At 46.5% G+C, this 24281-nt stretch overlaps 1 long non-coding RNA gene and 1 pseudogene across 1 annotated transcript in view; both read left to right on the top strand.

Moving 5' to 3' along the window:
• Nucleotides 1-24281, top strand: part of LOC149350420 (uncharacterized) — a 168038-nt gene that overhangs the window by 90585 nt on the left and 53172 nt on the right. Inside the window, exon 3 of the long non-coding RNA XR_016290367.1 lies at nt 6686-6966. This is a non-coding gene — a long non-coding RNA (uncharacterized LOC149350420). The remainder of the gene's footprint in view (nt 1-6685; nt 6967-24281) is intronic.
• LOC149350423 (uncharacterized) lies at nt 25-1552 on the top strand (annotated as a pseudogene).

Here is a 24281-nt window from a genome sequence, read left to right as displayed (position 1 = left end):
CCGCCGTCGCTGCGCGGGTGACTCAGAGCATAGCCTCCTCTATTTTTTCTGTGCCTGGTCAAAGGCTGCTGAAGCGCCGTCTGACTCCGCCGTGTTTCTCCGCGGGGCGGCGCTGCCAGCCCAGGATGGATGGGCGTGCGCGTAGTTGCGGCCGGCTGCAGGGGCTTCGGCGGCCGCGGAATAAATGTGGCCTTTGCCTACTCCACAAACGACCAACTCGTCCTAAGCCATTACCAAAAGTATATAAAAGCAAACATTCGGCAACACAAAAACGACGTCCGCAACTATGCAAGAAAACGCGCAGTCCTCTAACCGAACATTCCTAAGACACACAATCAAGATCGACGAAACCAGCACACTCAGAGCCGGAACAAGTTAGCAAAAACGCGCCTAATCCTCGTGCACTGAAATGCGCAGCAACCCGGAATAAAGCGGCGCTAAAAACAGATTTCGAATTAGCTGAATGAAGCCCGGCCGGCGACAGAAGCAGACGGCCTGCACAAGGCGCCGAAGAAAAACAGCACAAGCGCTTGTGATGACGACAAAATCAAACGTTGAATGCGTCAAATACCTCATTGCTAAAGAGGGGTTCAAGTTTGTTCTGACCAGAAAGTTTTCTTCGGACCCCATAGAGTCGTTTTTTGGCTGGTTAAGGCGGTCTGCAGGAAGCAATGATCAGACAGATGCTAGAGCGGTACTCGCTGGCGTAGAGAATTAAGGCCTTAAAAACTGAGTTAGTGTCTGCTTCCCAACACAGCAACGTAATAGAAACGGAAAGGCAAGCACTTGGAGCACTGAACAGTGCACAGAAACTTGCAGTCACCCAGCGCGCGGACGACTTTCCACCGGAGGCGAAAAGTCTCCTTGAAGACCTTCTCAGGACACAGAAAACGTTGCTGCCAGCGCCAGACACTGCAGCACTTGCGATGTTAGGAGGTTATTTGGCTCGCGTCGTTCAAGAAAAAATTGATTGCAGCAGCTGCAATGCTTTTCTCACGTGACCAGCCTCATCTGCGCCCAGTGACAGTTTGATCCATCTTCAGGACAGAGGAGGCCTCCTTTATCCTTCAACGCAGTTTTTGTATGTTCTGTACGCCCTCAAGAGCTACGTCGAGATGTTGCTCAACAAAAGACAGTTCTTATCAAAATCCCTGCAAGCTGCAGTCAACAATGCAGTTGAGGCTCTTGCAGAACATGGAGCACTGAAATGTGAGCTTGCGTCCAATGACCACCACAGCCAGCTTCTGAAACTCATCTGCGGAAAGTTTTTCCGCCCTGTTTTTGCGAACTATGCCTTATCGGTGACGGACAGGAACGATGTAGTGAAACCGCTGACATCAAAGCCTCTATCTAGAAAGATTTTGAAGTTGTGAAAACATTTTTGCATGTATGTTTTATTCTATATACGACAGTAAAATTTTTTCCATTCACTCATCGCTCACAAAAATGCTTCCTTAATGTTTCTGCTTATATATTGGGTCAGATATGACCTATGCTAAGAATACGTGTTTTGTACAAAGAGGCACAGTAACAATTACCGTCGATATAGCTGTAAACTTGTCGGTACTGGAGCAACGTTCGATATGTATGCCGCCGCCGATTTCATATTTTCCTTGATGAGCAGCTTTTACTAAAGTACATGTGCACATGGCTTAACAAAAACAATTTAGCACTTTAACGATCGTGTCCGCACATCAATCTTACTAAACGGAGAGTAGTATACACAGTAGCAGAATTGCGCGCCATCTTTTACGCTGCGTGCAACTCCTGCCGCGTCGTCTGCTCCATCCTGGGCTGCGCGCGCCACTCGTCGGCAGCTTCGCGTACTAGCACGAACGGCGCCTAACAACGGCGTTTCCCGCGATTGAGCGGGCATGAAAAAAATAGAGGAGGCTATGCTCAGAGGTGCCGCCGCCACGCTCGCCAGTTGCGCATGCGCAGTAGCGGCGCACAGCTAGCGTGCCGGGGCCGCCACCGCTGCCGCGTGCTCTCCATCGCCTCTCTCTCTCTCTCCTCGTTGCTTTCGCAATCCTCCAGGTTTATATGGCTAGCGGCGCACAGCAGCTAGTCAGCCATGGAACAAAATAGTCGAGCGGCTGCTCAACGGCGTAGGAGAGCTGAAAAGCGTAACTCTTCAGACCCCGAAGTAGTTGCCTGGCAGAAGGCGTTTGATCAAGGGGAGCGTGACAAGAAGAAAGCCAAACGTTTAGCGGTGACGCCAGAGCAACGTGAAGAACGTCTTGGTAAATTTCCACTCTCCGAGCGGCTAAGCTATTCGATTTTCGCCAACGCTTCACGTTCTTCTTGCCTGGTCGAGTTCAACAACAGGAGTAGCCATGCAGATGTTGTTCTCGCAATCCTCCAGGTTCAACCAGAGCTAAACCACTGCCAATTTTTTTCACAAACAGATGCATTGTGAAGACTGTGTGCGCAACTATGTTTATGCCAAGTACGACGTGATGGTCGTCAAGTGCGCACGTGTTCAAATTAGGCTCACTTTTGCATTTGTTGTCAACACCGTCCTTTCTTGAGTTGAAAATAAATTTTGATCCTGAGATGAAGATCTGGCGCTGTTAGCCGTTATTTCGAGGACAAAACGGGATTTTCGAGCAACCATTTCGTGATGAACATATATTTTATACCTTATTTTTTAAACGCGAAAAATATATTGATATATCATAGAGTGACAGGTTTCTTAATTACGCTACCAAAAAAAAACGAGCAAGAAGCGCTCAGACTGTTGTTTCTAAACTCCTTTGAACTTTTGCGTCTCGCAATGTAGTATTCGTTTGTAATAGGTGTTCAGATCCACGTATTCTGTATTTGTGCTCAATTTGTCGAATCTTTGGCGTCTTCTCAGCTTCGCAGTCTTCGTTTGGAATGCACTGTACTGTCTTCCCTCTAACACTGCATCGATGGAATGCTCCAAGGTTCTCAATCACTGTGGGATTGCCTTTTGTGTTACCATAGAAGGAATTTTTTACACTCAGTGATGAACTTGGTAAGCGCATGACGCGGGACAAGGGAAGAAAACGCTTTTTTTTTCTTCTCTGAGTATTCGGTATTTCGGGACAGACATGGCGGCGCGAACAAGAGGAATCCTTCCACTAGCTATGTTCGTGTATTCATTGTGGCCTTCTCGCTAAAATAAACGGTGTTGGAGCAGTGTAATACGATAAAGTTAAGCTGAAGTGATCATTTTCAAATCGCGTTAGTACACGTTTGCCGCGCTCTCCGGAAGATGAACCTCAGTTAGGGGCCGAAGGGAGTTTCAAGTCGCGCCCGCTTTGCTTTCCTCATAGCACTGCACACCGCACTGCAAGGCTGAGCGCAGGAAAGACGAAGGTCTTCATAGTCTCGAGCCTCAGCCATGAGGCGAGCAGTGGGCTGAGCAAGCGGTGGTTGTCGTCCATGGCTTGGCCGGCGGACGCTTTGTTCAGGAAGATGGCCAAGGAAGCCTTGTCTCTCGATGCCGTTGATAGTGCAGCGGCCACGCCGTCAACATAATGAATCTTGAGTGCGTTCCGCCGAGCGCCTTGCAGGAACAGATGAACGGGCCTCCATTTTTACGGCTTGAGCCCTTTGATATCTCAATTAACATCTGATCATAGCCACAACGCTGCGGAAGGTTAATTCTCGCCCACATTTTATACCAAAGAAAATATATTGCTTAATATTTCTAAACGCTCGGGCACCGGGGAGTTTTCAGACAAGACAAAGACATCAACAGCTTATTATGCGCCCTGGAAACTGTCTGCACCTGCTGCTAGCGCACCGCCTCTCTTAATAGTAGCCGTTCCATGCCTCTGCAGCCCCACTTGAAGAAGAGACCGAAGATTTCTGCTGAAAATGTTTACTTTAAAGCTATAAACATGCATTAGACGACGGCTCCGTTGTCAATGGGATCGAAGATTACTGAGCTAACCGATCTCAATATGCTGCGCTGGTTACATCGGGTGTACATCGGCTACATCGGGGTGCGTCCTTGCTTCAATTTTATTCCTTATCTTCATTAATGATTTGCCCACCGGCAGCCAGGTTAAAATTAGGTGTTTTGACGATGACTGCATTCTTTACAACCAAATTGACGCCATGAATGACCACGACGATTTAATTAAACAACGCATTTCATGATCTTATCCTGTGGGGTAAAAAAGGACACCTGGAGCTCAATATTTAAAAAAAAACTTTTTTTTTCTATAGCCTGAAAAAAAAAAAGAACAGTGGTCAGACTTTGTGAATAACATCAATAACCCACCTCTCACACGAGTTCAGGAACATAAATACTTTGGCTTAATAATTTCTCGTGCTCTAAATGGGAATAGCGTATTAAGCGTATCACATCATTTGCTTTAAAGCAACACTAAATTTGAATACTAAGTCAGGCTGGACTGATAGGTTAGCGTCCTGTGATAGCAAATATGCCATTTTTATCAAAAACAAAGCTTTTACAGAAAACAAAGACTGAGGTGGATACACGCCTTGCATCTTGCCGCCGTGACAGCTGACTCGGCCGGCGGGCTAATTCCGGTTTCCGGCCGCTTTTCCTTCCTTTGGAAGTGGCGCCTGGGATTGGTCGGAGAACCCCTTCGAAAAAGTCATATAAATGACGCAACTGTGCCTTTCCGCGCAGTCGAAACGTTGGTAATACTCCTGAGGAATAATCTATCCTTCTTGCTTGGTTCGATATTTCCATTTAGCGTTCCTCTAAGATGGTCGTTCTTTTGAAGACGCCTTCGAGAAGCGCTACCGGAGAATACGGCAACACATTTTCGTTTCCTTTAACAAAACAACCCATTAACAAACCTAGAGGAGTACAGCGAATGACAATTTTGTTAATCTTTAGCAAATACAGGACAATTTATTCGCCAGTGCATGCCCGTATACTTACTTTATAAAAACTCATGAAACTTTCATGGCTAAAACTGCTGTTCCAGTTGGTACTCAACATACTAAACACAGATACTTCGTTGAGTGTCTCTTTAGCGGTACCAAAACCTTCCCTACATAAGCATCCATTAACACTAAAGAAATATTCATTCCGCACTCAACGTTTTCATTATTCATTTTTTCTGCTTGTAATAAGGAATTGGACCCCTGCTGAAATTTGTAGCCCTGGTAGAAGAATTGTTACACAACAGTTAAATCATGCTTAGCCAGATATAACAGAGTAGTCACGTCACTGTATAAGACAGCATTTCTATAAGTACTTTATTTAACACGCATAAGTACACCTTCTTTTCTACCAGATGCGCTATGTGGGTTGTTCTTGCTTGCTTTTTTCTGTATTACTTATGCATTTCATTGTAACCAGCACTCTACTAGAGAGTATGGAAGGTCATTTAACACTATCTGTGTGGTCATTTCATATTCTCATCCTGTAAAAATTTCATTGAGATTTACAATATCTGAAAATAAAATCCTAGAAATATATTGATTCCTGCGTATACATGCGGTGTCCAAAATTATAGCTTTCGCATTTTTCTAAAACAAATGATATAATAGTGGACGAAAACCCTTTTGCATCTGTGTTATGAGACCTGACGGGCACAGAATGATACTAAAATGAAGCCGCAAATGTCCTATTTAACTAAAATGTATTAATGCACTTCTTCATCGCTACATTTAGCAAGCATGTTTGTTTCGAAATCTAAGAGGCGGTCGTACCCTCAAGTTATCCATTTCGGAGAATCTTCGTACTGCGTCCGTGCTGCGATAGTTCTGCCTCCAAATTTCCAACTCAGTCTGCGTAAATATAAGCATGTGAGATGTAGTCGATCGGCGCGAAATTTCTGTCAGGTGTGGTGTAGCTGTTGCGCACGGCGCTTTGTCTGCTATAATGTCGCAAAATGGGGAGCTAAAAACTCGCCTAGGCTTTGTCTGAACCCGTGTTTTATCGGCCAAAGTACTCACGCCAAGCTCTACCAGTACAAAGGGCACCTTGTTTTTTTTTACGTTTTAGAAAGTCCTCTTTCAACGGGGCGCGACATAAAGATAGCACAAACACTCCACTCTGGGGCTCACGCTGAGGGCAATCGGTCACGCCGTGCACACCCCATTTGCATACCGGCTAAAAGGGTCTCCGATGTTATCTCTCTCCCAAGTGCCAGGCGCCGACATCAGATGAGGACTACCCTTGAATAGCGCCAGGTCAAGGGCGATTTGCATAACACCGAGGTGCGCTGCGACTTTCTTCTCTGCGAGGCCGGCTCCGCTTGGAGGGCAGTGCCTGGACAGTGTCACCATCTAGCCTGCGCAGTTATCTCAGCAATACGAGCCGAAAGCCCTGTTGGCACGAAGCCCACGCCAATACCGTGGACACTTAAATGAAAGGGTCACCTAGGTGAAAAGATCGAGCAAATACTGTAAGGAAGAGGGTAGGGGACCAACGCCGAGGAGGGAGATAACGTGAGAATTATCTTTTTTCGCGAAAACAGGAGGTCAGGGGCCCTTCGGAAATCCGAGACAATCAATCCCCAAGTTGCTCGAAATCGAGCTTCATTGACAAAGTTGCTCAAAACGAGCGTTAAAAGCTGCCTTGAGCTTTATCCGATTAACCAGCAAAACGATCTTTTTTGCCCATCAGTTAATAGAACTCGTTCCTATTGTCTCTTGCAGTTGAACGGTCACTGGAGCAGCAAGTGGCGACATGCTGAAAAAGCGTTTTCTTGTGTATCTGCTGCAGGTTGTGACAGCCGCGCTCGACAACCAGCTTACATCGTGTGGCGCAATCTCGAGCTGCACGTGTGCACACGGGCTGCAGGTCTTGTCATGTCCTTTGTCACCGCACGAGCACTCATGACGACATCACGGACATTCTTCATTTTTGAATGATACGGCTGTTACAAACGACTACTGGGGCCCTTCCTCGGCAGTTGGCATCACTACGCCCAGCGACACGGACTGCGGGTCTGGTGTGACAATAAAGACATTTTTTCCTACCCCTACAGCTACTTAGCGCAAGAGGTAAGTGAATATATGGCCCATAATTGCTGTCGAAATGATGACCGTTATCTGGTCTTGCTGCTCTGCCCACTGCCAGTAAATTCTCTCGCGGTTGCTTAATTCCTCTGCCCAGCAACCTAGTCTGCGGCGATGCTTAAATGAGAAAGCAACTGACAGCGTTTGCAGAAGGCAAAGAAGACGATCTTTAATATACGGGACGCTGAAATACCTTGAGCATCTGCCGTCCAGATGGCGTCGCTACTGTAGCCCTCAAAAAGAAGCTGAAAGATAACTCATTGAAACGTAGGTTGTATATTAACAGTGACTGGTATCCTAATATTTTACAAGCTGGGTCACAACGCTCAAAGCAAACAACGTGATGTTATGATGAAATGCTTGGCCTACCGTGAAAAGGCACCTTTAATGAGTGCCTATCATAGTCCATGGCACGCACAACGTTGTATCGAGGGCTTACAGACTAAGCATATGAAGTAAACAGGCGATGTAAATAATTTTTTTCTGGCACCTGACAAGTTTCATTTCATTTCATTTCATTTATTGATCCCTTAAAGGCCCGAAGGCATTACATAAGGGGGGGGGGGGGGGGGGGGGGGGGCATATTGGTTTCCAACGGCGATGATGGGAACATGCATAACAATAAAAAGAACAAACATACAAACAAACATAAAAGGGGTTGCAGTCATATCAGGGTTTCCCAGCAGGTGATACATCATTTAATAAAGATATGTCAAGCAATACTCGCTACAAAGAGCGCAGAAGTGATCAAGATTTATGTGAGGTGAATTTTTATTTTCTCGCGGAATGTTTTGTGATCAGTGCATGCAGCGATGTCGTTAGGCAGTGAATTCCATAGTGCTATTGCGTTGGGGAAAAATGAGTTGTAAGCTGACGTGTGGCCACTGATGCGTGCTATCGGGTTACCGTGACTAAGCCGGGAGGACGCTCGTAGTGGGGCGGTTAATAGAGCGTGCCGTGATCTTGTGTTATGATAAAATGTATGAAGTAAGCATAGGCGGGAAACGACGCGGCGTGATTCCAGTGTTGAGAGACGGAGGGACTGCTTGAGGGCGGTGACACTGGCTTCTCTTGAGTAACATGAAGTGATAAACCGAGCTGCACGATTTTGGATTGATTCCAATTCGATGGTGAGATACGATTGCCATGGGTGCCAGATGGATGATGCATACTCTAATTTTGGCCGCACAAATGTTTCATACGCGAGTTGTTTTATGTTAGGGGATGCAGATTTCAGATTCCTTCTCAGGTAGCCAAGTGTGCGTGAAGTGTCGGAGCAAATGGTTCTAATGTGGGTGACCCAAGAAAGTGTTGATGTGAGATGTACACCTAGATATTTGTAAGATTTTGCAACGGTTATAGGGACTGATGAAATGCTGTAAGTGTTATTCGTCAAGGTGTGTTTGTGAGTGAAGGACAACGATTTGCACTTAGTAAGATTTAAAGGCATCTGCAACTTTTCACACCATGATGCAATAACGTCAAGGTCCTGTTGCAAAGTGAGGTTATCGGTTGGGCTATTTATTGCATTATAGATGACACAATCGTCCGCAAAGAGTCGCAATTTGCATTGAATATTAGAGCGCCCGGACTACTACAGGCAACAAATACCAACACTGGCCAGCAATAAAAGAAAGTGAATAAAATGGCTGACAGCCCATGCCTGGACATTGGCCGCTAGTTAATGGTGCCCGGACAAGCATCTCCACCTGGTGGCTCAGCTACCCATCAGTTTTAGTCCAACGTGTTCAGAGAAATACCATTAGGTGGAGTGACTTTGTAATAAGAGTGCAATTACTCATCAGCACCCACCCAAGTGCAGATGGCCACAAAGGAATGTTATACAGCTTTCACAGAAGCTTCGCAGCTAAAGAAAAAATGATCTTTATCCAGGTTTCGAACCCGGCACCGCCGCCTATTCAGGGCAGTCGCTCTACCAGCTGAGCTAACCAGGCCGGTCAGCATGCAGATGGTAGGACGAGGCGTCCTCGCCTTGCCATCCCTGCCGCCGGGTCCCAGGTCCGAACCCCGAACAAGGACTAATCTTTCTTCAACTACGAAGCTTCTGAGAAAGCTGTACAGCTTTCCTTTATAGTCATATGGCTGCGCTTGGGCGGATGTTGATGAGTAATTGCTCCCTCGCTACACTAGTTTATGCACCTTGAAGTTTGTTAATACTACTACTTATAGTTCTGCCTCTGCGTTTCGGTAGGGTGACCCTTCACAGTTAGCCCTTTCTGGCACCAGAAATGGACGCGCAGTAAGCTCGCTGTTCAAAAGTAGCGTAAGAATTCGTGGTCGCAGCGTCAAAGCACAGCTTTCGCATAAACGGCACGACAACCGCTCGCACAAAACGTTAACGTCTACCTAATTTATTTACTTTTCTTCAGAAAGCACACACTTGCTGAAACCGAAAGAATATAATTCCCCCAACACATTCAAAAATGTATTTAATGCAGTCCCAGACTCTCTGCTGCCCGTCTTTAACTCTCCATTGATTTTCTTTCATTCTACAACTTAGCATCATTGTCTGCCACTGTGTCTAGATTGCATAACTATATACGCCTCGCAGCTTCGCGTGCGATCACTTAAGCTTGCATCGTTAGGGAAAAGAATGCATCACAAATCTGTATTCTCGCTGTGCGGCCTTCTTTTTTCTATGAACTATGCAAACTATAAAGAACTATGCAAGAGGAGTAAGATGGCTGACATACCAGACATTTTACTTTGTTTCCAATTCCTTTGCAAGGCCGAGGATTGCGCTCACAGCCCTTCCTGCACACGTAGCAAGCTTTACTCGATAGCGTATACAGCTTCGTTCGGTCTAAAAGCGGTCGCCGTGACCTAGGATTGACAGGAAGGGCTCAGAAACGTGACGGAAATATTCCCAGAAGTTCAAACGAAGAATTAAATTCGCCGCCGCGGTGGCTCAGCGGTTATGGTGCTCGGCTGCTGACCCGAAAGACGCGGGTTCGATCCCGGCCGCGGCGGCTGGAATTTCTTTGGAGGAGAAATTCTACAGGCCCGTGTACTGTGCGATGTCAGTGCACGTTAAAGAACCCCAGGTAGTCGAAATTTCCGGAGCCCTTCACTACGGCGTCTCTCATAGCCTCAGTCGCTTTGGGACGTTAAACCCCATAAACCATAAACCATAAACCAAAAATAAATTCTTTGAGGTTCGAACACAGGCCCCCTGTGCGTCAGGAGGGCACGCAACGAAGGGCGTTTATTTTTTTCAACATGGTATTTATAAACTATACTAGGTTATGTATGCACAGAAAGGGGCTATATAGAGATTATTTACAAAGCACGCAGATAGTGACTGCACTGCACTAGCTTGACCGAAAACAACACAGCTAAAATGGTGGTAAAGATAGACACCGTATCAACAGTGGAAACCAATCCGGTATAAAGTCTCTTTCATCATAAATGTCCCTGAGCTCGAGCAACATTCGACAAAATGGCTTCTGTCAGAAACAAGAGGTTCAGCGTTGCGGTCCAGCATGCGCGTTTACACGCGTTGTGGTGCGTACAGTAAAGTGTGTTGGGGATGTGTACTATGGTATAGTAATTAAAAAAATTAAACCTGATATAAATATGCTAATTAGACGTCAGAAATTGCGCGGAATGAAAAGGTGATGTTATGGTGCTTCATTGTACTGAAACAAATGGTGTGCATGTGTATGAATATGTGGTGGCGTAGTACGTCGTTCAGTGTAATCTAGACAGTGATTGGTAATTGGTAATCGGTAAAGTGATCGGTAATTGTGGTTGTAATCGATGAACATGATCGGTAATGTCACTGTGCATTGGTAATTGGTGAGAAATGAGAAAGAAAAGGAATGAAAAGAGAAAAAAAGGCGCTATCGCGCATACTCTTAAGGTGAAGCTTAAGCGTCCTCCTAATTTTTCCTACTATTCTTTCCTCCCACAGACAGCAGTCGAGTGAGGCAACTCTAATAGCAACGTATCATCCACATTAACATTTTCTCGTGAGGCCTTGAGTGTTAAATTATTTTGTTATTTATAAAGTTTATATATTTAGCCTGTGGTTATTTAGCCTGTGGCCAAACTGCTATCTAGTACGGCCCGTGTATCCACTGGCTTTGCACAAACGTGCTAAGGTTGCAGTACTGGAGTATTAATAAACACGCAAACCGTTTTTTTGGCATTACTCCATCCCCGGAGAGCGATCGAGGCGGTCCGATCCGCCGTTCGGAGAGTCACCGGCGCACGGCCCCAAGCGGAGGCCTGTGGTCGCCCTAAACGGCCGCCCCAGCGCCGCGGCGCTAGCGGCCCGCGCGACGCCTCCCAAGAGGGCCGGAGGAGGATAAGGGGGGGGGGGGGGGGGACGTTTGGTTGCCGCGCAGTGGCCATCCATCACCGGCGGACGGACCACCGCCAACAGCGAGCCACGCTGCTCCATCAATCTGCCCCGCCGCTCCCCCCAATGATGCGACGCCTTATTACACGACTGGCTAGTTCACCGCGCCTGCAAAAAAGAAGAGACTCCCGGCGCGGTCGAGACGATTTGACTCCGCAGGAGCCGGCTCCGTGCACCAAACCGACTTCGTTCCGCACGCGGTGTAAGCGACTCCGCGCAGTCATGTATGTGCAACGTGGTAGGCGCGCCTTTCTGGGAGTGACGACCGGACACTTACATTGCAGATATACTTTTTTTCTTTTTTTTTTGTGCTGAAATTTATTAAAAGCCAGTAATATGAGCCACGTATTGCTTGAAACAGATATGAGGCTATTATGGGGAGAGAAATGATTCAATTTGTTCCCACTTGTTCTGCTGAAATGTCACTACGATGCAGGAAAGTGCAGTATAGGAGGTATTCACATGACGTCATCCGCAAGGGGCGCTAGCGGCCGGCGCGGCATTCGCCATGTTGGTGGTCGCGCGCGCGTCCGCCGCAGCCAGCCGCAGCGTTTAAATAGCTGGTGATGGGTGAAATGTGAGCGTATTTCGCGTCTCGCCGCAGATAATTTCTGTCCGACCCGTACCGCTGCGTGACTGAGTGAATATTCCGTGAACTGTGCGAAGCAGAAAAGAGTGGGCATGCTCAGAAGGTTCTTCTTTGTGAGAGGTCGACCCCCCGTAGGAATGCGGAGGGTGTGCGATGTACAGGACTGCTGCCGCGCGTTGAATTCACCGGTATCGAGGCCCACCTTGTGCACGGCTTAAGTTTTCTGACAGGCCAAGTAATTAAAGCATACAAGCCTATGAGAGGGTGCAATTACTTGACAAGCGGGTGAGTCCAAGAGCCGTGCTTAGGGTGCCGAAGGCCGAGGTGCCGAAAGCCGAAGTGGCGTTTTTGGAGAGGTGAGTAATTCGAAGGGTCTGTTCGCTTAGCTGTAGCTTAACTTGTCACCTCTATCTGCTGAAAGTGATGTGTTGCTACGTCTCGAAGCAGCGCTACGTAGCTACAATCAAAACTGCAAAATATTCTCGCTGGGTCTGACGTTCGTGTTGCGAGCATTTGTTTGACCGTTCTGCCGCTGGAATTATCAGTTTCTGCGGCGCCAGTTTTGGAATTTCGGTAGTTAATCGTGCTGTTTATCCACGATGTGCCTTGAATGACTAGCTGATAGTTATCAACTGATATTAAAAGCTGCAAGTCGTGTACATTTTTACGTGCAGTGCAGCCAGCCAGTTTTGCTGCCGAGTTGAGGTAGCTCTGTTTTATCACGGCACAGAGGAATTCTGCTGCAAACTTCATGCACAGTAAGCGTACGCGGTCGCTGATGCATTTAACAACGTGCAAATATGTTACGGATCACTAACAGTTCAGGCCGGGCATCTCACGGCGTACCGTGATCAATGCGCGAGCTGGCGTGAAACGACCGCAAACATGGCGCGTTTGCCGCGGCGACGCTCGCGCCGTCTGGTAGCGCGGCCTCAGTGAATACCTCCTATAAGTTAGAAAGAGAAAAAGACCGCCCACTTGTACAGACAATCGTCAAACTTATTTCTTCGTGGTGCTGTGTGAAATGTAACAGTGTTCACCACCTAAAAAAAACTACACAGTTCCTGTCTTCAATGACAAGCACAGGCGCCGCAGCTCAGTATTCTTATTCCAGAGTCCACAGAAAAGAAGGAAAGAAAGCAAAACAAAATTATTGATTAAAGGGGCCAAGATTACTGACAGGATCCACAATTTTCTCCTCAATATGTGCCTTGAGTGTCAGACACCGCTTGAAGTATCTTTTTTTACGATTTTTGAAATCCAATTAGCCATGACTATACTGTCTTGCCAACGTTTCTTGATGCCGGCCTAAGGCTCGCAAAGGCAATGTTTAAGGTGACACTTTTCATTACACTGACACTTGTCTTCAAATGCATCTCATTGGTGTCTATTTTTATGTTGTCTTAAGCGTATTATATTCAAGTGTTCTTGCATCTAAACAACATTTTATATTTGACTCACCAAACTTCTCAAAGCTTGCTGCTTGGTGAATCGTCACTAAACTATTTAGACCTTTCCAAGTAGTAGCTTCTGACTTTTGCAGGCCGTTACCGATTACGTTAGTGGACAGCTGGAAGTATTTAGAACCAGAGCCGTGCGCATGTCGCTTCCAAACTTGTTTGTGCTGCGTGGTATCACAAACAGGACATACGAGCAGTCCAGACCGGTGTTCCGGAGAGCAGCTGTTTCTTCAGGTTGACTGTTTTCAACGAGATCTGAAACAAAACGCGTTCTTTGATTCGGTTTATCGCTGTGACAGTTGCACAGGTAAACAGTTTATCAGGCACAGTGCTACACATAGTGAAAAATCTATCCTAGTAAGGTCATTCGTCATGATTTTGATGCCCAAAATCATGTAATTGTAATTAAAGCCATGATTCTACACTTCGCGTTTTCGTCATGGTGTAAAATGCAGTACACCACCTGCAGGGTATAGCGCCGCCGTTGGCCGTTCTATTTATGAGCCATCCTGCCGTGAAATGCTTAAGCTTTTTTAGGATGCGTGTGGAAGTTAACCAGCGTAAGGTTTTCTCCGCTATTTACCTCTTTTCTTCTTTGCCATCTAAGGGAAAATAAAACATAAAACTTTAACCACAGGTCAACGAATATCCCGCACGGGACAAGAATAACCGACTTCAGTGCCACGCATTTCATAGGGAATCATTTAAGGATACATCAATGAGGGCACAAAAAGTGAGTGAAGCACGGTAAACTGGAACGATTCGAGAACCTCTCCGTTTTCTTCGGGGTCGCCAGAGGAGCAAGAGCAAATTTCCGACGCTATGTAAAGGAGAGGAACAGAATGTCCCAACCACGTTCTAGGTTTCCTTTTCTAATTTGATTTCTTTTTCAAATGCAACACAACACAAATCAAGGACCATAATGTATTTTTACATTGAAACAACACAGTAGGAGTGCAAAATACCTTTTCTACGCAGGCCGTATGCTTATTAGAGTAAAGGTTGATGTCACCTGCTGAGTCATTCGAAGAGATGATGAACTAGAGTCGGGCATGTGTTGATGCAGAATGCGTTTAAGTGCTGCTCTCCAAGGTTTCTTGTCATCACGCGGTGAACTAAAATCTGAAAAATCTCAGAACGCTTCCGCACTTTTAGCCCTCCCAGTGAGCTAAAAAAAACTTAGCAGTCCTAATGAAAATTTCTAACGAGTGAAAATTTATCACTATCTGAAGATGTAATTTGCAAGTCACTAATTGCGGCTGGATAGCTTTGACGTATTAATAAAATAAATTGTAATACAAACCGCAAAATGTGTCCAAACTTTGGATCATCATATTAAATAGAAGGAATGCACTTATAAGGTCGTAATTACTATCTCTAGAAAGTTCGAATTTATCGCAATCTAAATGTTTAATTATTAATTCGCTAATTACCCATACATCTTTTTGACTGGCTAATTAAGGCGAGGATAATGTCAGAAATATACGTTCCGAGCCCCTATGGGCAACGATCATGTATCATAATCCGCTAAGCCATCAACAAAATCACAATCATCATAGACTATCCACAATGGTCATTAATGATCAGCAGCAGCATTATTTCTGGCGGCTCGCTTTGAACGCTGCTTCGGCGCCGCGTAACATGAGCCACATCCACTGCGTCGCAGCGCGCTTCCCTTCTCCTCTTCCTATTCTGTCCTCTGCGCCTCTCTCACTCAGTTGTTCGCAGAGCGACCGCTTAAGCTGCGCTACGGGCATACCTCGTGAATTAGGTGCATTACTTGCGAGTTTGTAGGAGAATTCGCCGGAACGTAGTGCATTCTGCAGCAAACAGGTTCAGTGGGAGCGAACGAGACTGCAGTTTTTTTTTCTTCATGAAGTATACGAACCAATGTTGTGGATGCATTCTGAGAATTGTAGTGTGAATTAAGTTAAGAAGCGGGCAACAATTACTTGGGAATTATTTGGAACGAAACGAACACTTTTCTTCGAGGACGGCGTGCAGGATGCGTGTGAGAGGGATAGATATTCAAACCTTAGTGCTGATTGCTCTGTTCTATAAGGATTGAGTAAATTCTTACGAGTTAGTTTAACCAAAAAGAAAGGCTGCAAGCTTGAGAATACTCTTCGCTTATTATGCATACGATTACGCCACAGTCGTATGAAGCTGAACTTACCGTTGAACACTAGCCTCCTTATAGCCAGTGCAAATTTGCAGATCGGGTGTTACGAGTAGCATTTCATATCTTTCACCTTTCGACAGCCGCCGCGGTGGCTCAGCGGTTATGGTGCTCGGCTGCTGACCCGAAAGACGTGGGTTCGATCCCGGCCGCGGCGGTTGGATTTCTTTGGAGGAGAAATTCTAGAGGCCCGTGTACTGTGCGATGTCAGTGCACGTTAAAGAACCCCAGGTGGTCGAAATTTCCGGAGCCCTCCACTACGGCGTCTCTCATAGCCTTAGTTGCTTTGGGACGTTAAACCCCATAAACTAAACCAAACCACCACCTTTCGACTAACACACCGGTCAGTGTACTTGCAGTAATGTTGTTTGTATATTTTTATGTAATTAGTTTGCGAGAGTTGCGGTTGGTGAGCCGCGTTCTTTGCGCCAGCTTCCCGTCTTCCTCAAGCCCTTATTTTTATTTATTTATTTATTTTTTATTTAAAACATACTGCAGTCATTGAAGACCAAGCAGGAGGGCAATACAAGTCACAAGTAAACGCAATTCAGCGCCACCATTGGCAAGCATTCACAAAAAACCAACACAAGCAATCATAAGCAATCACAGGATATAAAACGCGCAGCATGCAGTGCAAACACAGAAAAAGAAGGAAAAGAAATGAATCAGCAAAAGCGAAGAGTAACATCAACCCAGAGCTTTTCGTACACGTTCTTCGAATACCTTTACATCATGCGCGGAAAAAACTTCTATTGGCAGTGCATTCCATTGGGAGACAGTGCGTGGAAAAAATGAGTTCTTAAACCTGTTAGTACGCGCAAAGATTGGTTCCAGGTTGTAAAGATGGGAGTGCCGAGTTTGACGACTCTCACGTGGATGAATGAACAATCGCGCGTTGATACCAAGTTGGTGATTGCAGAGCCGATGCAGAAACCGCAGCCTGGAAATCTTTCTTCTGCTTTCTAAGGTCAAAATGTTGTTAGCACTCATTAGAGACGATGGGGAATCTAATCTGCAGTATGAATTAAATATGAAACGAACTGCCTTTCTCTGTACCATTTCTAGTTTACGTCTTTTTCAAGTTTATTTTTATGATTCGCGCGTGTACACTTCGTTGTGCGAAATCTGCTCAGCACCGTGAGATCTAGGAGCTAGTACTGGCGTCGGCTATTCAACACGCTCATTCGGTAAGCTGTCAGCCCATAAGGATGGCTCTTAAATCACGGGCGCCTGTGCGTTAACCAGTCACGATAGCCAGCGATACTAGAGCCAAGGTTGGCCCATATATCGCCGACTTCTGTAGCGCCAGCCCAAACTTTCACAACGGTGAGCGGTGTCATCGCGATAAAATGTAGTCGAAACAACTAGCGGAAACTTTATTCTGCCTCACTACTTCATTTTAATTAAGGGCCCTAAAAGCGGCTATACTCTGTCTCACAAAGGCCTGTCTCCCACAGGGAAGTAGCTGCTATCTCAGGTGCCTGGGTTCTGCATACTGTGCAGCGCTCTCATGGGGTAACTGACACCGGTGCTGATAGTAGACGCCCGACCACACACACGTTCTTCCGCAGGTCCGTATAAAGTAACCACGCTGCCTTGGTTATCGCTCGCGTTGGACTTGGATTTCAGCGTTTGAGCAAGAAAGGAATGGCAGGCTGTTGAGAAGTCGAGTGCCCCGTTGGCTACGCCTACGCTAACTGTTTGCACTTCAAAACGGTCCTTGACTGGTCGGCGCCTAGGTTACAGTAGGCAGGGCTATCACGATTGCCGGGTTCATTGGCCCGTGGCACTCGCGAACTGATCATGCATGCGAAACTCTTTCAGAATTTGGCCCCTGATTCGCTGAAGCCCGCTGCGGCTTCCACAGTGCAGCAGAGTTTTAGTGAGACTGCATCTGCAGCAATTTGTCGCTTGAGAATAAGAATTCGAGATTCTTGCATGCCTTGCAAAATGTGCGACCTTGATCAACGTGCTATTCTGGAATTTATTTTGTGTTGGAGAAATTACTGGCCTTATAGATTATTTGCCCACCTATCTTCGGACAAACCGGAGCTGTAAGCTGTAGCCTTAGTTGCCTCTTTCAGGAAAAAATTTACAGCGTTCATGCTTCTCAAGTAACTAGATTTCTTGTTGCTTTATTCACATGTACTCACTTTCTCCTTGCAGCCGCCGCGGTGGCTCAGTGGTTATGGCACTCGGCTGCTGATCCGAAAGACGCGGGTTCGATCCCGGCCGCGGGGGTCGAATTTCGGTGGAGGCACAATGCTAGAGCCCCCTGTACTGTGCGATGTTAGCGCACGTTAAAGAACCCCAGGTGGTTGAAATTATCCGGAGCCCTCCACTACTGCGTCACTCATAGCCTGAACCGCTTTGAGCCGTTAAACCTCATAAACCAAACCGACCGCTTTCACCCTGCAAATTCCTCTTTTTTTTTTTCTTATGCAACAGCGACTATAAGCAATATCTTCGTGTTAATTCTCCTTGTACCGGTCTTTCCATTTTGCGTTTGCTAAGTGGGAGTTATCAATGCCTTTGTCAGCGCTCGCTAAAAGGGGCACTAATGACAACGGCATAAAATTTTTGTGCGTGGTAGAAATCTATTTTATGGCTATTTCGGGTTATGTAAATGCGTGTCCGGCAGCAAAAGACGAATTTATTGCTGAGAAAATCGCATTTAAACATTTTCTCACTCGGGTTACCAAAGTACTCCGTGATGACCGTTTTGAAGTGACTGGTGGTGTAGCCTAGCCTCAGGCATCCTCACAGAAAAAAAATCTATGTCGGCGCACTGAAGTTCATTTACGAAATCAGCCGGAGGTGCTGACACCTATATTTCATTTTTCGGCCTTTTCTACAATTAGAAACTCGGTTTTCGGGGAAAGTAGCGTCTTTTTTGTTAGAATGCGACAATATATCGATACTGGCCAACTTCGATTTCTCTTCAGTGCCCTCTAAGAAGCTTGTGTTTGCTGGAGATGGGATGTCTGCTGCTTGTCCACAGAAAGTTAAGCGGATTGCAGCTGGTCAGGCGCTTTCTGCGCCTTTTCCCCCATCATTTAATTTTCTTTACAGAGAGCTATAAATGAATATATGAAATTAAGTGAGCTGTCAGAATTTTTGTCAAGCTTTGTCGTGATTTACGACCTTCCTGTGCATCAGAACGACCAGCGAGTTTACTTTTCTTCATCTGTCTATGTCTCTTTAGCACAAAAATTATAAGCGCTAGACGGGAAATCAGCGCTCAGGTTCACAAAGCTGTTCTTAGGTCCTTGTTCGTTGATGAGTTCTTTACAGTGATGTTCCGTGCCGGAACCGGAAATTTCCTAAATGAGACCCAAAAATCCCTATTGCAGACCCTTTTTCCCTGCAGCATCTTCATTGGAACATCACTGGTTATTGATCACCCGGCTGACATGGTCTAGTTGTCTGTCGCTGACAAGCCAGCGCACAGGCCAATCACGACACCCGCATTAGCGATCCCGTGATAGTGTGTTGAAGCAGTGGGTGGCTGCCTGGCAGTCACTTGCCGACCTTTTGCACAAAGAAGTACGAACGGCTTTGTGAATATGTGTTCTGCAGATGTGTACTGCATTTTCCTGTGTAATGTTTGCTCCACCACGCCGTCAGCAGCCAATCGCATACTTACCAGTTACGCACAAAGACGCGCGCATAAATTTGACAGTCAAGCTCCTGTCCCCAAGGCAGAGATGAACGAAATCTATCTCATGTAAGTGCAGTCTATGATTGGACAGCGTCTTTCTCGTCGGCTATCCCATCTCAATAGCGATCTTACAATGGCCAATCACGCGGCACTTTTGCACAAGAGATGTGGAGAGAACACGGGCCCGAAACTTTTTTTTTAGTATAGCTTATCTCTGCAGGAGGCGCCTGACATTATCAGATCACAAGGAACCGTGCGGGCAAGTGCGCATCTGTCGCAGGAAGGCTGCAGTTTGTTTATATTTTCCTTATCGTATGTCTTTCTCGAACTGCAGCTTCCTTGAAGTGTTTGTTTTCGATGAGAGTTTATTTGCCTGTGGTGACCGATAACAGGCATGTTAGTACGAGTGCTACACGTGCGAATTCACCAGCACTCCAAGCGCTGGCTTCTAGCTAAATGCACACTCTTCTGTCAAGTGCCTGAGGGGGACTAAAGAGACGCATCCATTGCTCCTGGCGTGACAGACACGCCACTGCATTGTTACTTTTACTCTTTTTCACTACATGACGAGGGCCAAACCCAGCCCTTGAGCTCGAAAGCTCCGATACAGGAACGGAAACACACCACTTGTGCTATTGACTTGAACCCTACCTTGATTCGATGAAGGCAGACAGATTTCGTCATGGCATGAAGGGAAGCTGCAGTCGTTTGTCCGATGAGCATGCTTCGGAGAAGAGAGAGAAAAAGACTTCGAGTATTCAACAGCGTCTTGAGCTTCTTAACTATCGCAACTGCGTGCGAAACCTAGCTATACGCAGTTTCACTGAAGCTATGCAACGTCATGAAATCCAGGGCTGGCGTTGACTAACCAGGGCACTAATTCAGGAAAATGTATACGCACGCATAGGAACAGCCCTTGACTGACAGGTGTCTTGGCATTTGAATCGTTTGCTACCATGATCGGCTGCAGTGCTAGGGCGCTTTAGGTTGCCTTCATCAAGCTTCCTGTTACTGACATTGTCCTTGGCATTTTTTTTTTCCTCACACGGCCACATAAGCAAGCAGCTACGTTGCTTTTGTTTTTGCTTTCAACAGCGCGCTTAGGCCGTTCTTTCCCCTCAGCGATGCAGCAAAACAACCAGTCCATTTTCACAATCCTCTTTCAAGCTGCTGTCAAGAAAGAGGCTGGCTATCCGTTTGTTTCTCTTCTGGGCACACGACACTGTTTTTTCTAAGAAGTTGGAATAAAATTAATAGTCATTGTTAGTCTATATAGAAACATTAGTGTTCACGCAGTTAACAACCTAGAATTCACTCACGGGAGCCGAAAACTACTGTTAATTAAGCGATTTTTCCTTTATATTTTTTTAAAGAAAACTTATTTTGTACCACTCTATTTCCCATTTAGTTCTCGTATACACATGCGAGGATGAATCTGTCTGTTTGGCGAGAAAAGTGTCCATTAACCCATCCGTTTCTGCGGGCCAGCTGAGAATTCGGATCATTTGCAGACTGTTAAGGACTCGTGGCGTGTCTGCTTTGTGCACCGAAACGGTATACATTTGGCGTCTGTGTCGAGACCGGCACGCATCAGGCAACTAAGCTTCATTATCGAAGCCGGACAAAGCGACCTGTCCGCGATGTTCAGCGCCAGCAAAACTTAACCGGAAACTCGGGAGTCGTGAAAAATGCGAAGTTTCTTGACGTCTTGTGAAACTTCTCGATGTATCATGCACTTCTATACGTGAAAAAAGTGGCGCACCTGCCGAATCCAGACTGGGTGCCAATGGCGGGAGAACATTTAACTTTCTCACGGCATCCGCTATTTTTAGACTTCTGAAGCCGAACCTTCCTAATTAATGTGGCACCAGAAATACATTATTCACAGTAAATGAACACTCCTCGGTGACCGCCTTCTCATGTCCGCCAATTTTCTTGTATTATCAGCCGTATCCACATAAGCAGAAAGCAGAGATCTAGCCCGAACATGCTTCCAGGAGTTCTGCGTGACTGCGTCGAAACACCTGGCACATGCGCAGTGGCAAGGCAAACGAGCCAAGCACGCGAATGAACAGCCGGGTTCACTTGAGAGTTTGTGTGTGTGTGTGTGCCGTACTTATTAATATTTACAGGCGCAGTGACCTTAAGTGCAGTGCAACGCCAGGGGGCTGCAAGCGACGCGCGCGCCTCCTACAGTTGCGGCGGCGGGCGCTCGCAAACACGTGCGACCCGCGGCTCGCGCGCCGAACTCTCGCAACTGGGGCCGGAAGAGCCGGCCGCTGCAAACAGCCGCGGCTGTTTTCTTGGGGACTGCGGCGCAGTCATTAATCAGTCTCGTGTATAATGGAGGCCGCTGGCGGCAGACTTCTTCGCGGCCAGGAAACAACCAGGCAAAGAAGCAGCCGCGACACCCCCGAGGAAGGCGAACGGGGCGCTAAAAGGTCGTGCACCTCTTTTGGCACCCGCGGCCGCTAATCCGTCTTAATCCGGAAGGGCACGTGATTAATGACCAAAACGGGCGATCTGCTTGCCGGGACGGCCGGTCGCCCTCGCGGGCTCCTGTTCCAAGCGCGCACCTGCGCGAGGACAGACCGGCGCCTGCACGCCAGCTCGGCGGCGTGTCCCACATAACTCAAGCCCAGCCAACCTCTGGTGAAAGTTGGCTCCAATGTACCACCACGCGTGCCAGGCCGACGCATTCTTGAGCTGCCTTTTCTGTATATATCTCGGAACAATATCCGATTTCGCCACCTTTGTTGACACCGGTAAATTTTTCAACGCTCATCATGAACAGCTTCTTCCGTCGCCTTTGTCACCTTTTGTTCTTTTCTTCTATGTCCGCGTGTAAACCTCCCCGAGCGTTTGCGAAGAGCGAGCACCTGTTTCGGCGATTCACAAGTTTCAAGTGGGCACGTTTCTGCTATTGCCGCAGCAGGTACAAGAGTGCGTGAAAGGCGTCACCCTCGAATTCTTTTTCCGTTCAATACGAGTAGCTGTGCACAAATCGAGCTTTATCAATGACGCTAATCTTGTTCACAATTCCTGCAGAGTGTGAACAATAACTGTCGCTACTTCAGTTCGATCTGATGAATTATTACGTTCTCAATGAACCCTGTTTCCAGGAAAATTATTTTACATAATAGTAGTGTGACAGTTCCGCGCGGTAAACAAACAAATGCACAAAATAAAATCTGACTAATCCACCGCCTTGTGTCACTGGTTGGATGCCTACTGTTGGCACGCGAGTTTTTAAAAAGAATTGCAGACCGCTGCACGTCACTGTGCAGGCTTTAACGAATAGGAAAATACTTACAGTTTAATAGTAGATAATAGCTGCTCTAGAGAAAATAGTCTCTAGCTTGTCATCTGGTCATGGGAGCAATGCTAAGACTGTTTTAAAACCACGCACACCAGGTAAAGGTCACGTTGAGGCTGTCGGCGATTTATTTTTCGCCGCGGGACAGCCTCTAATTTTAAATTCGAAAAAAGAGGTCGAGAGGACAGGGGCACAGCGCTCCCATCGTGTTATTGCACTGCAGATGCGTGCCGAACTGTAGCAGTAGTTGTACAAAAAGCTCACCAGGGCGGCTCATGTGTGCGAAGCAGCATGTGCAGCTACGTCATGCGCATGCGTGGACCCGAGCGGGCCTTGCGTGTTTGATTCAGAATCGGCCGAGAGTGCGTCATCGCCCGCTCGACTGCGACGAAAAAAAGCAGTCACCTTCCATGCTTCCAGGCTGAAGAGGCAACTTTCCCCGTATGCTGCATACTGTCGCGGCAAGCCACTTGAATGAATGAATGAATGAATGAATGAATGAATGAATGAATGAATGAATGAATGAATGAATGAATGAATGAATGAATGAATGAATGAATGAATGAATGAATGAATGAATGGATTATCAATCAATCAATCAATCAATCTATTCTTATCTTCCAGAGCAAGCTGGAGGGGTTTCAGGCCTAAAAGCAGGTCTAGGCAGCTTGACGTGGCCTCTGAAACCCTCTCTTGGATTTAGGGAAACGGCAAAGCAGTGAACATACAACTTACAATAAAAAAAAACACAGGAGTAGGGTGCATCTTAAGTTACCTTGCATCAGAGAACAATGGAGTTAGAGGACGGGGTTTCAATGCACCCAACAAATTTAAAGACAAACATGATACTGAGCATCATATAATAATAAGAACAAAGCGAATTTCACAATGCCATTCATAATGCATAGTGCTTAGATAAAAATATATAGCACCATCAAAAGTTCTTAGAAAAACACAATAAATTAACATCGTAGTAAACAATTCAATAGCAAAGAGAAACAACAGGCAAAAATAACACAGAGATACAATATGTTAAACGGGCACAGAATAACGTCGTAACTGTTTAATTGCTAAAAGCTCACTGTCGTGATGTTTGTCAAAAATGGTGGGAACGATATAGTGTAATGAATGTAATTGAAGCACGAACCATGGATATCTGCTTCGTGTGTGTGCATCACTGACACTCTTATAGATCCGTAGATAATAATAATTATTCAGGGCTGTAGAATTTGAATGAAAAGAGGACATAATATGATAGCATAGAAAAAGAATGCTCAGCGCAAGTATGGCTCGGGCCACTGCATTATAGGCCGCGTCTCGCGTATAGTACTGACGTCGATCGGCACTCCAGATCGCCCGCCGTATTTGCAACACCCCTGGGCCCTCCCGAATATGTCTAATCTCTTCTCTGAGCATCCCAATGGCCACTCCAACCTTCCTTCTGAAGGGCACTAAACACAGACTTCTATTCGCGGATCCGTCCCGAGCATGCTAAAGGGGCACACAGTCCAGCAGGAGCCTAGCTAACCATACACGAGATTAGTCGATGACTCGCCCGCCACGCCCCAACACCTTCGATTGAAGCATGACTTCCCCGCAAGGGTTTTCTGCATTCCCACATGCGCGTGGCTTTGGAGGCAACGAGTGCGCCAAGACCTATAGGCACGAGCAGAAGCGTGCAGGATAACACCTGCGCCGACTGCAGAGGCCC

This window comes from Amblyomma mixtum, chromosome 3, assembly GCF_055824585.1.
Source record: "Amblyomma mixtum isolate Tamu chromosome 3, ASM5582458v1, whole genome shotgun sequence".
Lineage (NCBI taxonomy): Eukaryota > Metazoa > Arthropoda > Arachnida > Ixodida > Ixodidae > Amblyomma > Amblyomma mixtum.
Note: the sequence above shows the minus strand (reverse complement) of the source record. Positions and strands in the feature narration are given on the sequence as shown.